The sequence below is a fragment of the Alexandromys fortis genome, unplaced genomic scaffold (assembly GCF_014885135.2).
Source record: "Alexandromys fortis isolate MF-2015 unplaced genomic scaffold, M_Fortis_MF-2015_v1.1 scaffold_396, whole genome shotgun sequence".
Taxonomy (NCBI): domain Eukaryota; kingdom Metazoa; phylum Chordata; class Mammalia; order Rodentia; family Cricetidae; genus Alexandromys; species Alexandromys fortis.
The window spans coordinates 378,520-390,534 of record NW_026068281.1 but is presented as its reverse complement, the minus strand read 5'-3'; the positions used below and the strand labels follow the sequence as shown (position 1 = coordinate 390,534).

At 39.2% G+C, this 12,015-nt stretch overlaps 1 pseudogene; it reads left to right on the top strand.

The window, feature by feature from the left end:
• The first annotated feature begins 6 nt into the window (after window positions 1-6).
• LOC126494774 (zinc finger protein 54-like) lies at window positions 7-9,056 on the top strand (annotated as a pseudogene).
• Window positions 9,057-12,015: the final 2,959 nt, after the last annotated feature.

The window sequence follows — 12,015 nt, the reverse complement described above, 5'->3', positions numbered from 1 at the left end:
GACGTCCAAGGCCACCCAAGACAGGCCTAGTCATAATTTATATTAAGGGGGGACCTGTGGGCCCCTGGTCTCCCTTATTCCTGGGGTGCATTGGCGGGGACAGTTTATAATCAGTTAACTAAGCTTCCTGTGTGTTTCCGTGCTATCCCTGCCCCCCTGGATGATTACCTACAGGGAATCTTCTCCATTGTTAATATGGTAATTTCCCACCTGCCTGGGCGGAGAGATCTTTGTGCTGCAGTTAGGTAGAAAAGGGCTTCCCCAAGTCTGAATAAATGGCATTCGCTTGATCTCCTATCGAATGACCCTGGTCTCTGTGTCTTGTGTTCAATCTCCAGGTCCTTGCCCGTACTCGCATTTGGTACAGCTGCGCGCGTACTGTACCGAGGGTGTAACACCGAAACCGGGTGTTACATGACTGTGTACTTGGGGATTCTTGGTCTGCCCTCCCTTAGGACCCATCAGCAGTGGAGCTGGCTGTGGTGGTGGATCTAAGGATCCCGCACATGGAAAGGAGTGCCCTCTGGATGGATCTCCTCAGTGCAGGAGTAGGAACTCTTCCTGGGCCAAGGACCTCACAGATATTAGGGCAGGCTTGGGGGAGGCAGGGTCCAGTGGAATAAAGAAGCCCCTGCAGCAGGAGCTGGAGGGGCCCTGTACTCTGTTCCCTGACCGGCCAGCTGGGCGGGCACACACTTACCCCTCTGGATAGATCTCTCCAGTACAGGAGCAGGGACTCTCGGTGGGCCAAGGACCTCGCAGACAAAAGGGCGGACTTCTGCCATTTGCTTCTTTCCCAATTCTCTTGTGTTTCTCTTTTCTTCACATGAAATTTATTATTTCCCATGTTCTCATGGATAATTCCTCTGACTCTCCAGTGTATGTTTTGCCTCTAATTTATTATCTTCAGTGCTGCGTTAGTGAAATCAATCGTGCTAATTCCAGACTATCTTGAAATACACTTAGGTCTACACCAGTTCTAAGAGAGTTTTTTTCTAGTTGCAACAATCTTGTTGATGGTGATTTTTTTCTAAACTTTAAGGTTTGTTCCATGTTCTCCTGGATTTGAGATCATTGTCTAGACACCTGGTCATATTCTGTTGCTTGGATCTTTTCATGTGGTTTGGCATGTCTAACAGCTTTCAGTATTAATTTTTGTTCTTTCTTTTTGACCTCTCAGTGTGAAAGTCTACAAGCTATCTATTCATTGCTCCTGAAAGAGAAACTGGAAGAAGAGAAGCAGTAAGAAATGACTGATTCTCCAGTTAATCTGTCCCAGGTCAGTGGTTGTGTCCTCTCTTTTTCTACAAATAAAAAAAAAAAGTTTGAGATAATGCACATCCTAATTTTCTGATAATTTTTTTAACTTTGATATAAAAGGTGTTGCAAATAAACAAACAACAAAAGTCACTTGCTAAATCTGACCAGACCCAAAGACTACAACTCAATATACTGTTTTGCTGTTAGAGTAATCATTGGGAGCAGAAGCTCTGCAGCCTCACATGGGAATTTTTTCACTCTAATATATTTTTATGAACTTATCCAACACACACAAAACAGATAAAAACCAGTGACAGAATTAGAACTAGAAATGTAATTACATTTATATTTTTTTTCATAACTGGTGTTCCTTAACTACATTCAGTCCTGCCTCAACCTTTCTTAACTTTTCTTACTGTCTATTTTCCATATTCTACTTTGCCACATGTACATGGTTTCCATAAATATCTATTATTGGCTAGATTCTGCATATGAGGGAAAACATGGCTTCTTCCAATATGACACTCTATGACTTCATTATTACACTTTCTAAGTCCAACCATTTTTTTGTAGATTTTCATTCTATTTTTCTCTTCACCTGAATAGTATTCCATTTTATATCTATACCACTTTCATTATCCATTCATCTGTTGATAGACAATTAGAATGACTCCAGTACTTTCCTAAGGTGAATAAAGCAGCAGCAAACATGGGGTGTAAATAGATTGTTAGTGGGGTATGGGCTTCTGGGTATATGCCAAGAACTGAAATAGCTGAGCTATACATTAATTTCATCTCTCATTTTTTAAATACTCTCCAAACTGATTTCCACAATGACTGTATTGATGTATATCACAACCCTCACACACATCCACACACCAACAGTCAATGAAGCTTCCTTTCTCTCCATATCCTCTCTAACATTTGTTGTCAGAGTGGTTGATGACAGCTATCCTGCCACACTGAAGGCAGTGTTTCAATGTAGTTTTAGTTTGCATTTCCATAATGACAATTTAGTGATTCCACACATTTTTTTTTGTAATATTTATTGGCCAATTGTCCAGTCTTTGAAAAGTTTCCATTCAGTTAAGTTTCCTATTTGTTGATTGGTTCCTTGGATTTCTATAATTCTTGATAAATTCTAGGTATGAGCTACTATCCAAAGTACCACTGATACAGACTTTTTTCCCCCTTCCTGTGGGGTGTCTGTGCTCTGCTGTTTTCATACAGAAACTCCTTATATTCATGTAGCCCATCTGTTAATACTTGGGTCAGTTCCTGTGCTAATGATGTTCTTTCTAAGCAGTAAGTCCTTGCCCATCCCAGGATCTTCATGAGTATTCCCTGTTCCTATTTTTCTGATTTAATTGAGGTTTTTGATCCATTTTGAGTGGATTTTTATACATGATGAAAGGTAAGAATCTAATTTCATTCTCCTATTGGATCCAGTTTTGCCAGCCCCATTTGTTGTAAAGGCCATATTTTTATAACCTCTTTTTGCTTCCTTTATGAAATATTAAGTAAGCCTAGCTTTTTGGGACCTCTATCTTATTCTGTTATTCTTCTATTGTTATGACCATACTAGGCCATCTTTATGATTGCAGCCATGCAATACAATTCCATAATTCCACATATATTCAACCACTTTTTGTAATTCTACCCTACCACCATTTATTTATTTATTTATTTATTGAGGGAAAAATTTCCACATTGACTTATAACCTGTAACTTTGAAGATATTTCAACTGTGACACATGAACTAAAAATACATGTTGGTGCCCCATTGCTATAGTGAATATACTGTGTAGGAGGAGGCCTAGCTAAGCAGGGAAAACTAAACCGAAGGCTGGGAGAAAGAAGGGCAGAGTAAAGGAGAAGCCATGTAGCCCTGCTGGAGACAGACACTGGAACTTTAGCCAGTAAGCCACAGCCGTGTGGCGAAACACAGATTTAGAAATGGGTTAAATTAAGATATAAGTTTTAGCCAATAAGAAGCTAGAACTAATGGACCAAGCATTGATTTAAATAATATGGGTTCTGTGTGATTATTTCAGGCCTGAGCAGCTAGAAACTAACCAGCAGCTCTTCCTTACAACAATACTGCATTTGCATTTATTCTGTTTTGGTTTATGTGCCATGTAGGCTCTACTTGTGGGATCTGTCCCATTTCCTTGAATCATGATTATAAAAACACATATTGAAATATGGGCTAGTTTCCACAGCATCTTAAAATGATGGAATTAAAGAGATTTGTATCTTGATTCTTTTTTGTATTTTCGAAACAGGATTTCTCGATAGCTCTGGGTCCTGTCCTGGAACTAGCTCTTGTAGACCTGGCTTGCCTCGGACTCACAGACATCTGCCTGCCTCTGCCTCTGCCTCTGCCTCCCAAGTACTGGGATTAAAGGTGTGCACCACCACTACCCAGCTCATATCTTGATTCTTAATACAAAATAATGCTTTGTTCATAATACTAATGATTTAAGTACACTAGGGAGTGCAGAACATGGCAGTGGTTTGAGTTTGTCATGAAATTGATGTTCTTGAGTGTAAACTCAGATTGATTATAGTCTACTTGTATTTCTCTTTGGTATTTAATATCACAACAGTGATGATATGTCCATGTGTTTGTTGAAACCTGCTATCTGTTTTTCTCAGGACATTGGCTGCTCACATCACTCACTTGGTTAGGATGTTCAAGGGTCCTTTTTATTTCTCTTTTTCTTTTTGCACCAAACAGGATTCCTCTGTGCAGTCCTTATATATAACATCATGTGGAATGCATCAATAAAGGTGTCTTGGAGTATTGACTGATTGATGTGCATAAGGCATCACATTTGATGCAGAAAGAACATTTCCTCATGATTGCTTTGTTCTAGTCAGTTCCTGCAAGAATCATGGCTCTGCTTCCCTAGCCTGAAGCTACAGTGTTTTAAAGTGGAGATTGGGGAGATGGGCTCTGACCCTCAGGTTTGCATTGCTATCCTGACTCGTGGCTCAGACAAAATATGTCACTAGTTTCCATTTCCAGAAAATAAAGGAAGAATCATGAACACTACTAACCTAAAATCTGTTAGACTATGTAGCCTAAATGCTAACAAGAACATATTGAGGATTACAAAATTCAGATGCAATAGCTGAGATTTTTCTCCTGAGACATTTTTTGTGCTCTATTATATTTGCAAAGCATAGAAAATGAGTATAATTCTCATATAATTTATTATATTCATTCACTAGAAATCTGTCATTCCTGAATATATTCAAGTTACTTCATATGTGTACATGCTTAGGTGTAACTTAAATTTATTATTTAATGTGTTTTTGGACTTCCCTCAATTTTTATAGCTCTTCAATGGTAAAATTTTCTTCTAAACCTCTGAAAGTGTTATTTGTCAAAGTTTCCTTATGCATACTGTTGGACAATTTTAGATTATGTCAAACATGGCTGATACAGATTTTAAATCTGCCTGGTAGTGGGTTAAATATTCTTATAAATTAGTTCATAAACTAAATTTTTTATGATTTTATATGTTAATATAGTAGCAAGCATGCAGTTTTGTTACACTCCTTACCGTGAAAACAAAAACAAAAACAAAACTCTTTGACTATAAAGTCAGTCATGAATTCTACCTTCTATATCTACCCTTTCTCTCTGTAATGGTGTGGCACTGGAACTAGAGTTTAGACATCCCAACTGAATCTGTAAGTTATGTGAGCTATGTAAGGCCCACGTACAGGCTGGATTGATTCAGAATCAGAATTTACCATGATCTACAGACAAAGCATTTAAAACCACATTTCTTTATCATAAATTTTCCTTCTGAGATATGTACCTCTGTTATCCTGTAGGATATAAACACAGCATCCATAACAGATAGATAACCTTGTCCAGACCTTAAATGTGTATTGTTTCATGTATATTGGTTGTGAGAATGTTGTGGCATTCCGTTTTCAGTTAGAAAGCCCATGTAGAATACAACTATATTAGAAATTAACTTTTTGAGGAGTTGTCTTTGCTCATCCACATTCCTGATTTGTATAAGTCTCCTTATATCTAGGAAAGTGCTCTACCTGGTATCACGTGATCACACTGTAAGTTTTTATTTCAGGGTCTGTTGACTTTCGGGGATGTGACTGTGGACTTCTCCCAGGAGGAGTGGGAATGCCTGGACTCTGATCAGAGGACTTTGTACATTGATGTGATGTTGGAGAATTACAGCAACCTAGTCTCTGTGGGTGAGAACATTTTGCTGTAGAATCCCTAACTCAGGCTTTGTTTGTACTGACTGTCTAAGTTGTAAACTCTCTGTTAGGCTGTCTTGGAAATAACAGGAGATTAGGAAAAGTTTGGTAGTAGAAAAGAACCTTTTCTTGGTATTTTGCTGTTTTCTTTCCATTTTCCATGTTAGAGGTGTCCAGCACCTTTCTTTCACTTTGGTTTCAAGATGCATTCAGAAACTCTGTAGCATATAATATTTCCAGCCACATGTTCCTTTTCAGTTTTTTCACTTTCATTGAAATAGTTTTTTTTCTCATACAATATATCCTAGTTATACTTTTCCCTCCCTGTATTCCTCCAAGTTCCTCCCCATTTAGCCTTCCCTCAATATCTACTCCCTTTCTGTCTCTCATTACAAAGATCAGGCTTGGAGCCAGACATAGTGAGGCACACCTTTAATCTCAGCTCTCTAGTGGATTTCTGTGAGTTTCAGGCCAGCCTGGTCTACAAAGTTTGTTCTAGGGGATCCAGGTCTATTACTCAGAGAAACCCTGTCTCAAAACCTGCCTCCCCCCCTCCCAAAAAAAAAATAAAAGCAGGCTTCTAAGAAATAACAACCAAGCATCACAAAATAAAATACAATAAAACAAAAACCATCGTATTGAAGTTGGACAAGAAGGAAGAGTCCTAAGAACAGGTACAAGTATCAGAGATACATTTGTTCTCACACTCAGAAATCCTTTGATAGTACTAAGCTTATAGCTATAATACATATGCAGAAAGCCTGGTGCATATCCATGTAGGCCCTGTGTTTGCTGCTTCTGTCTTTGTGAGTTCACTTGCACTTGGCTAGTTGGTTCAAAAGACCTCGCTCTTTTGTTGTCCTCTTTGGCTCTTAGGCTCCTTTCACCTCCTCTTCTGCATGGACCCCTGAGCTCTCAGGGGAAGGAGTTGATGAAGACATCTCATGTAGACTTTCTCTATATGTACTGTCGGGCTGTGGTTCTCTACATCTGTTCTATCTGCTGCCAGGGGGGAAGCTTCTCTGTTGATGACTGAATAAGGTATGAGTATAGAAGAATATTATCAGGAGGCAATTTTTTGATACTATTTTTTTTTTCTTTTCACATAGGTAGTTTTTGATTTACACTAGGTCTCAGGATTACCTATTCTCTGGTTCTTGGTTACCCAGGCAGTATTGGCTATGGGTTCCATCTTGTGGATTGAACCTTAAGTAAAAGCAGACATTTGTTTGTTACTCCCACAATTTCTGTTCCAACATTACCCTAGCATATCGTGCAGGCAGGACAGACTACTCTAGGTCACAGGTTTTTAATATATTTTTTGTTTTGATTTGTTTCTTCAAGGCAAGATTTTACTCGGTAGCCTTGACTCTCCTGGAACTTCCTCTATAAACCAAACCTCTCAAACTCACAGAGATCCACTTGTCCAAATGTGCTACCACTACTTAGTTTTTCTTTGCTTCTTTTAAGTAAGCCTTTAGTCTTCGAAGGAATTGGTCTTCTGAACAGTACTTTTCATTGCTTTACATTAGTAAGTATAAACACTGTGAACCTAGAATTGTAGTAAACTCTTCTTTAACAATTTCACAGAAAAAAATGTTTTAAAATAGACACATGTATTCTAAATATAATCAATCAGTAAGCTCCATCCTAAAGCTAATTGCTGATTCCTCAGTTATTTGTTTCTTCTTCTTGAAGGCTGTCACTCTGTTTGAGGGATAATTCATATGTGTGTGTGTGTGTGTGTGTGTGTGTGTGTGTGTGTGTGTGTGTGTGTGAAAGGAAAAATGTTGAGTACCAGGAACTCTGTGCAAAATAGTGGCTGGTTGACATATCGTAATAGAGAACATAGTGAGTCACAGGCACTCATCAGATGTTTATTATTGGAACAAGCCCTATTAATCTGAACTGTACTCATTTTCCAGAGAACGACTACATATATGATCCTGTCCATCAGCATGTGAATAATGAAAAGGAGTCTTCTCAGTGTAATGACCTTGGCAAAATGCCTCATGACCCCTCCACATGTGCACTTTCTAGAACATGTGAAGCTACAGAAAACTCCAATAACTACAGATGCGGTAATCACAGGGAGGACTCAATTGACTCTTCAAACCCAGACAGACATGAAAGCGTGCACACTGGAGAAGAACCTTGCAAATCTAAAGACTGCAAGAAAGGCAGCGTTGCTCAAGACCAGAGAGTCTACACTGCAAAGAAAGAGCACAGGCAGGGAGAATATGCTGACTCTTTTCTTAATGCATTCGGTGTTATGCAGCAAACCATCTATAACAGAGGGAAATCACACCAGTGTGAGGAATGTGGGAAATACTTCAGTACTGCCACAAACCTCTCTGTGCACCAGAGAATACATACTGGAAAGAAACCCTACAAGTGCGATGTTTGTGACAAATCTTTCACCCAGTGCTCAAATCTTAAAGCACATCAAAGAAGTCATACTGGAGAGAGACCTTATGTATGCACAGAATGTGGAAAGTCATTTCGTTACTTGTCAGCACTTAAAAGCCATCAGAAAACGCATACAGGAGAGAAGCCTTACAAATGTAAGGAATGTGACAAATCTTTTTCTCAGGGCTCAAGTCTTAAAACGCATCAAAGACTCCATACTGGGGAGAAACCTTACAAATGCAGAGAATGTGGAAAGTCCTTTCCTCAGTCCTCAGCACTCAAAAGCCATCAGAAATGGCACACTGGAGAGAAGCCTTACAAATGTGCGGAATGTAACAGATCCTTTGCCCACTATTCTAGTTTCATGAGACATCAGAAAATCCATACTGCTGAGGAACATTCTGATTATGAAGTATTGTGGCAAGGTCTTTCATCAGCTTTCACACTGTAGAAGCCATTACAGACTGTATACTGGAGAGGACCCTTACAAATGCATTGAGCATGACACAGATTCTTTACCCACTATCAATCATTTAAAGGCATCATAAAAATCATTCTCTAGAGATGTTGTATGAATGCAAAGATTGTGTTAAGTCATTTCTTGAAATATGACATCTTAAAAGGCATTACAGAATCCATACTGGAGAGAAACATTAGAAATGAGAGGTATGGTGGCAAATCCTTAAGCTAGGACTCTCATCTTAGAACACATCAGAGAGTTCATACTGGAGAGAGACCTTACAGATGTAAGGACTGTGACAAGGCTTTTTTTTTTTTCTTTTTTTTAGGTGCGTATATCTTAGAGCAGATCAGAAAATCCTTACAAATGCAAAGACTGGGCCGGGTGGTGATGGCACACATCTTTAAAACCAACATTCAGGCAGAGGCAGACAGGATCATTGTGAGTGCAAGGCCAGCCTGATCTACAGGGCGAGTTCCAAGACAGGCTCCAAAGCTACACAGAAAACCCTGTCTGCAAAAACAAAACAACAAAACACTAAACAAAAAAAAAAAAAAAAAAGAAGACATCAGAAAATTCATACTGTAAGAGAAAAATACCATTGTAAAAAATGTGACATAGTATTTATCTGCTATTCTCTGCTTATAAATCCCAATAGTATATAATAAAAACATAAAGAAACTTGTGAATACCTTGAATGGAGGTCTAAATCTTAGAAAAATATTATAGGTTTATATTTAAATAAAATTCTATAAAAGTAATGGGGGAAAAGTTATTTTTTTTTTTATTTTCTTTTGAAAAGGTTTTTCTTAATGTTTGATTGCTTTGCCTGCAAGTATTTCTGTATTCTGCATGTTTGCCTGGTGCTAGGTGAGGCCAGAAGAGGTCATTATATCCACTGAAGCTGGGTTAACAGAAAATTGTGAGCCCTGTGTGTGTTGGGAATTAAACCCTTGTTCTCTAGAATAGCATTCAGTGCTTTCAACCACTAAGCCATATATGCAATCCCTAGAAAATGCTGTAATAAGAGCACTTATCTTGTTCAGTATGCAAAACTTCATGTTTAAAAAAAAAACTTCATGTTTTTAATTCCAGCACTCAGGAAATAGAGAAATAAGATCTGAGTGTCAGAGGCCATCATTGTCTACATAGTTTCTGGACAGGCAGTGTTATTCTTTTTTTAAAAAATGCTGCAAGTTCCCCGCAGCAGTAGGCAGCAGAAATGCTGTAGGTCCCAAATGGTGGTAGCGGGCTCTGGGTGCAGCCAGTCCCAGGCAGAAATGGCTGCAGGTCCCAGAGGGGTGGCCTGAGCGGTGGTGGCAGGCCATGTGGTGGTAGACAGCAGGCCCTGGGAGCAGCCAGTCCCAGGCAGAGACAGCTGCAGGTCCCAGGCAGGGAGACACATGGCAGGTGGGCAGAAGACAGACATGGATAGACACGACATGCAGGGTGAGGTTGAATGTTTATTCAGGGGGTTATGGAGGAGGAAGGGTGATGGGGGGGGGGACAGAGAGGAGAAAGAGACATAAGGGGGGAAGCAGAGAAGTGGGGAGAGAGGCAGAAGCGAAGCTGCCTCTCCAAGAGGAAGAAGGAAAAGAGTGAGCTCAGGCCGGAAGCTGGAGATCAGCCTGCCTCAGCGGATGGGGGAGGGAGTGGAGTGGGAGTGGCTTGTCTCTTAAAAGAGACAGAAAACCATAACAGGCAGGACTACATAAACTCTCAACAACAACAACAACGAAGAATCATAATGAGAGCAAAATATAGTAACTGAAAAAATGTTTAAAAACTGAAAAAAAATTAAAGACCTCTAATTTTGCTGTTCATCACAAAATTCAGTTTTGAGAAACCATCTGCAGGTGTACCATATATTGTTGTTCTTTATAAATTCCACCCTTGAAATGCATTCAACTCGACAAATCCTTTACCTAGTTCTCAAATTGTAGACATAAGAATTCATTATGAAAGAAAATGTTTTAATAATGTCTCATTTTTTTGTTCACCTTCAAAGTTTTTATAGGAGTCAAACCTTAAAAAGAGCAAGAAGGTGAGAAATTATAAAAGAATAGCAAGTGACTGAAAACATGAGCATGCTCACTTACAGCTTACAAATCTCCAAGGACTAAGGGTGTGGTCCTCCGTGTCTTTAATACCAGCTCTCTGGAGACAAAGGTAGACTGAATTCTGTGAGTTCAAGTCCAGCCTTGAGAAACCCTGCCTCAAACAAAACAACAACAACAAAAATCCCCAAGAGCATATATACACCAATTTTGAAGTCTTGAGGACAAATGGGGTAGTATTTACTCAATATTCTAAAATATAGCTGCCAGTAGAGCTTCATGGAGTGAAAGGAGTCTCGTTGGACTTTTCCCTCAGCAATTATGAGATGGTATTTATCCCAGACTAACTCAGTATTTTTTCAAAATAAATCTGCAATGCCCACCACCAATTGCAACAGGCTTCTTTCACTAAGGTTAAGAGTACTGCGAATTGATAATTATAAACTTGGATATTTTGATGGAAATTAACATGATCATTAATGCAATATCAGTTCCTGCCCTTGGCCTATACTCCCCAAGTCATGATTTTTGATCATGTTTATAGTAGAAAGTGCAAATTCCCCTCAATGGAGCAAGCCACAGATCGAATTGACAGGTGATTATGTCCGTAAGCAGTTGGGCCAGTTTTGTGCTGTGCACACATCCTGGTTTGTAGGTTGGTATTGTGGGATGCAGGGACCATTGACTTCAGTCATGTGAAAGCTAGCCAGTAGGGAGAATTTTCTGGTAAGTTCAAGATTGCATCCTTTCTCTCTTTGGTGTCTTCAATAACATCATGTATTTATGGTGGCCAAGCAACCTGTTTTATTTGGGGTGCCTCTGGGACCTTCCTGACCAGTAAGTACTAGGCAGATAACCAGTACCTAGTAGAGAGAATTGGATTTAATAGCCCTGTGAGTGGAAGCAGCATTATTCACCTGTGCTCAAAGTTTTGAAAATTATATTTCCTATTAACTTATAAGACAGTGGGATTTCATAAGGCTCCATTCATCCTTACTTTTGGTTAATCCACCCACTTTTCCTCCTTCGTGCCTCATCTAAGTTAAACATCTAGCTCATATTATCCAGCACCTTTACTGTACATTATAACACATACAGAGTACATTATAGCACATGTATTCTACTATCTGCTCTTTTTGTATTTTTTACTTGGGTTGTAAAACAATAGGTTCCCATGTAGCGTTTTCATGGGCGTGTTATTTGGGTTGACCTTCCAGCAGCCTCCTCAACCAGCAAAGTACATATTTGAACCAATCTCCCCTCAGTATCCTGCCTTCCTATTTCATGGCACCCATATTCTACTATCCACCCTCTCTTCCTCCATCTCCCTCTTATTGTCTATTTCTAGCTTCCTGACTTGTATGCTCTAACTGAGCACAGAAAACTTCTATTTGAAGCTAAGACTGACATGGGAGAAAATGTGATGTTTAACATTTGAGGCCTAGTTGGCATCACTTATCACATTTTCCATTGCCTACATTTACATCCAAATTTCACACTTTCATTTTTATTTGCAACTAACATATATACCTTTGTAGCTATATATTACATTTCAGTTACCCATGTGTCAGTTGGTGGATAGCTGAG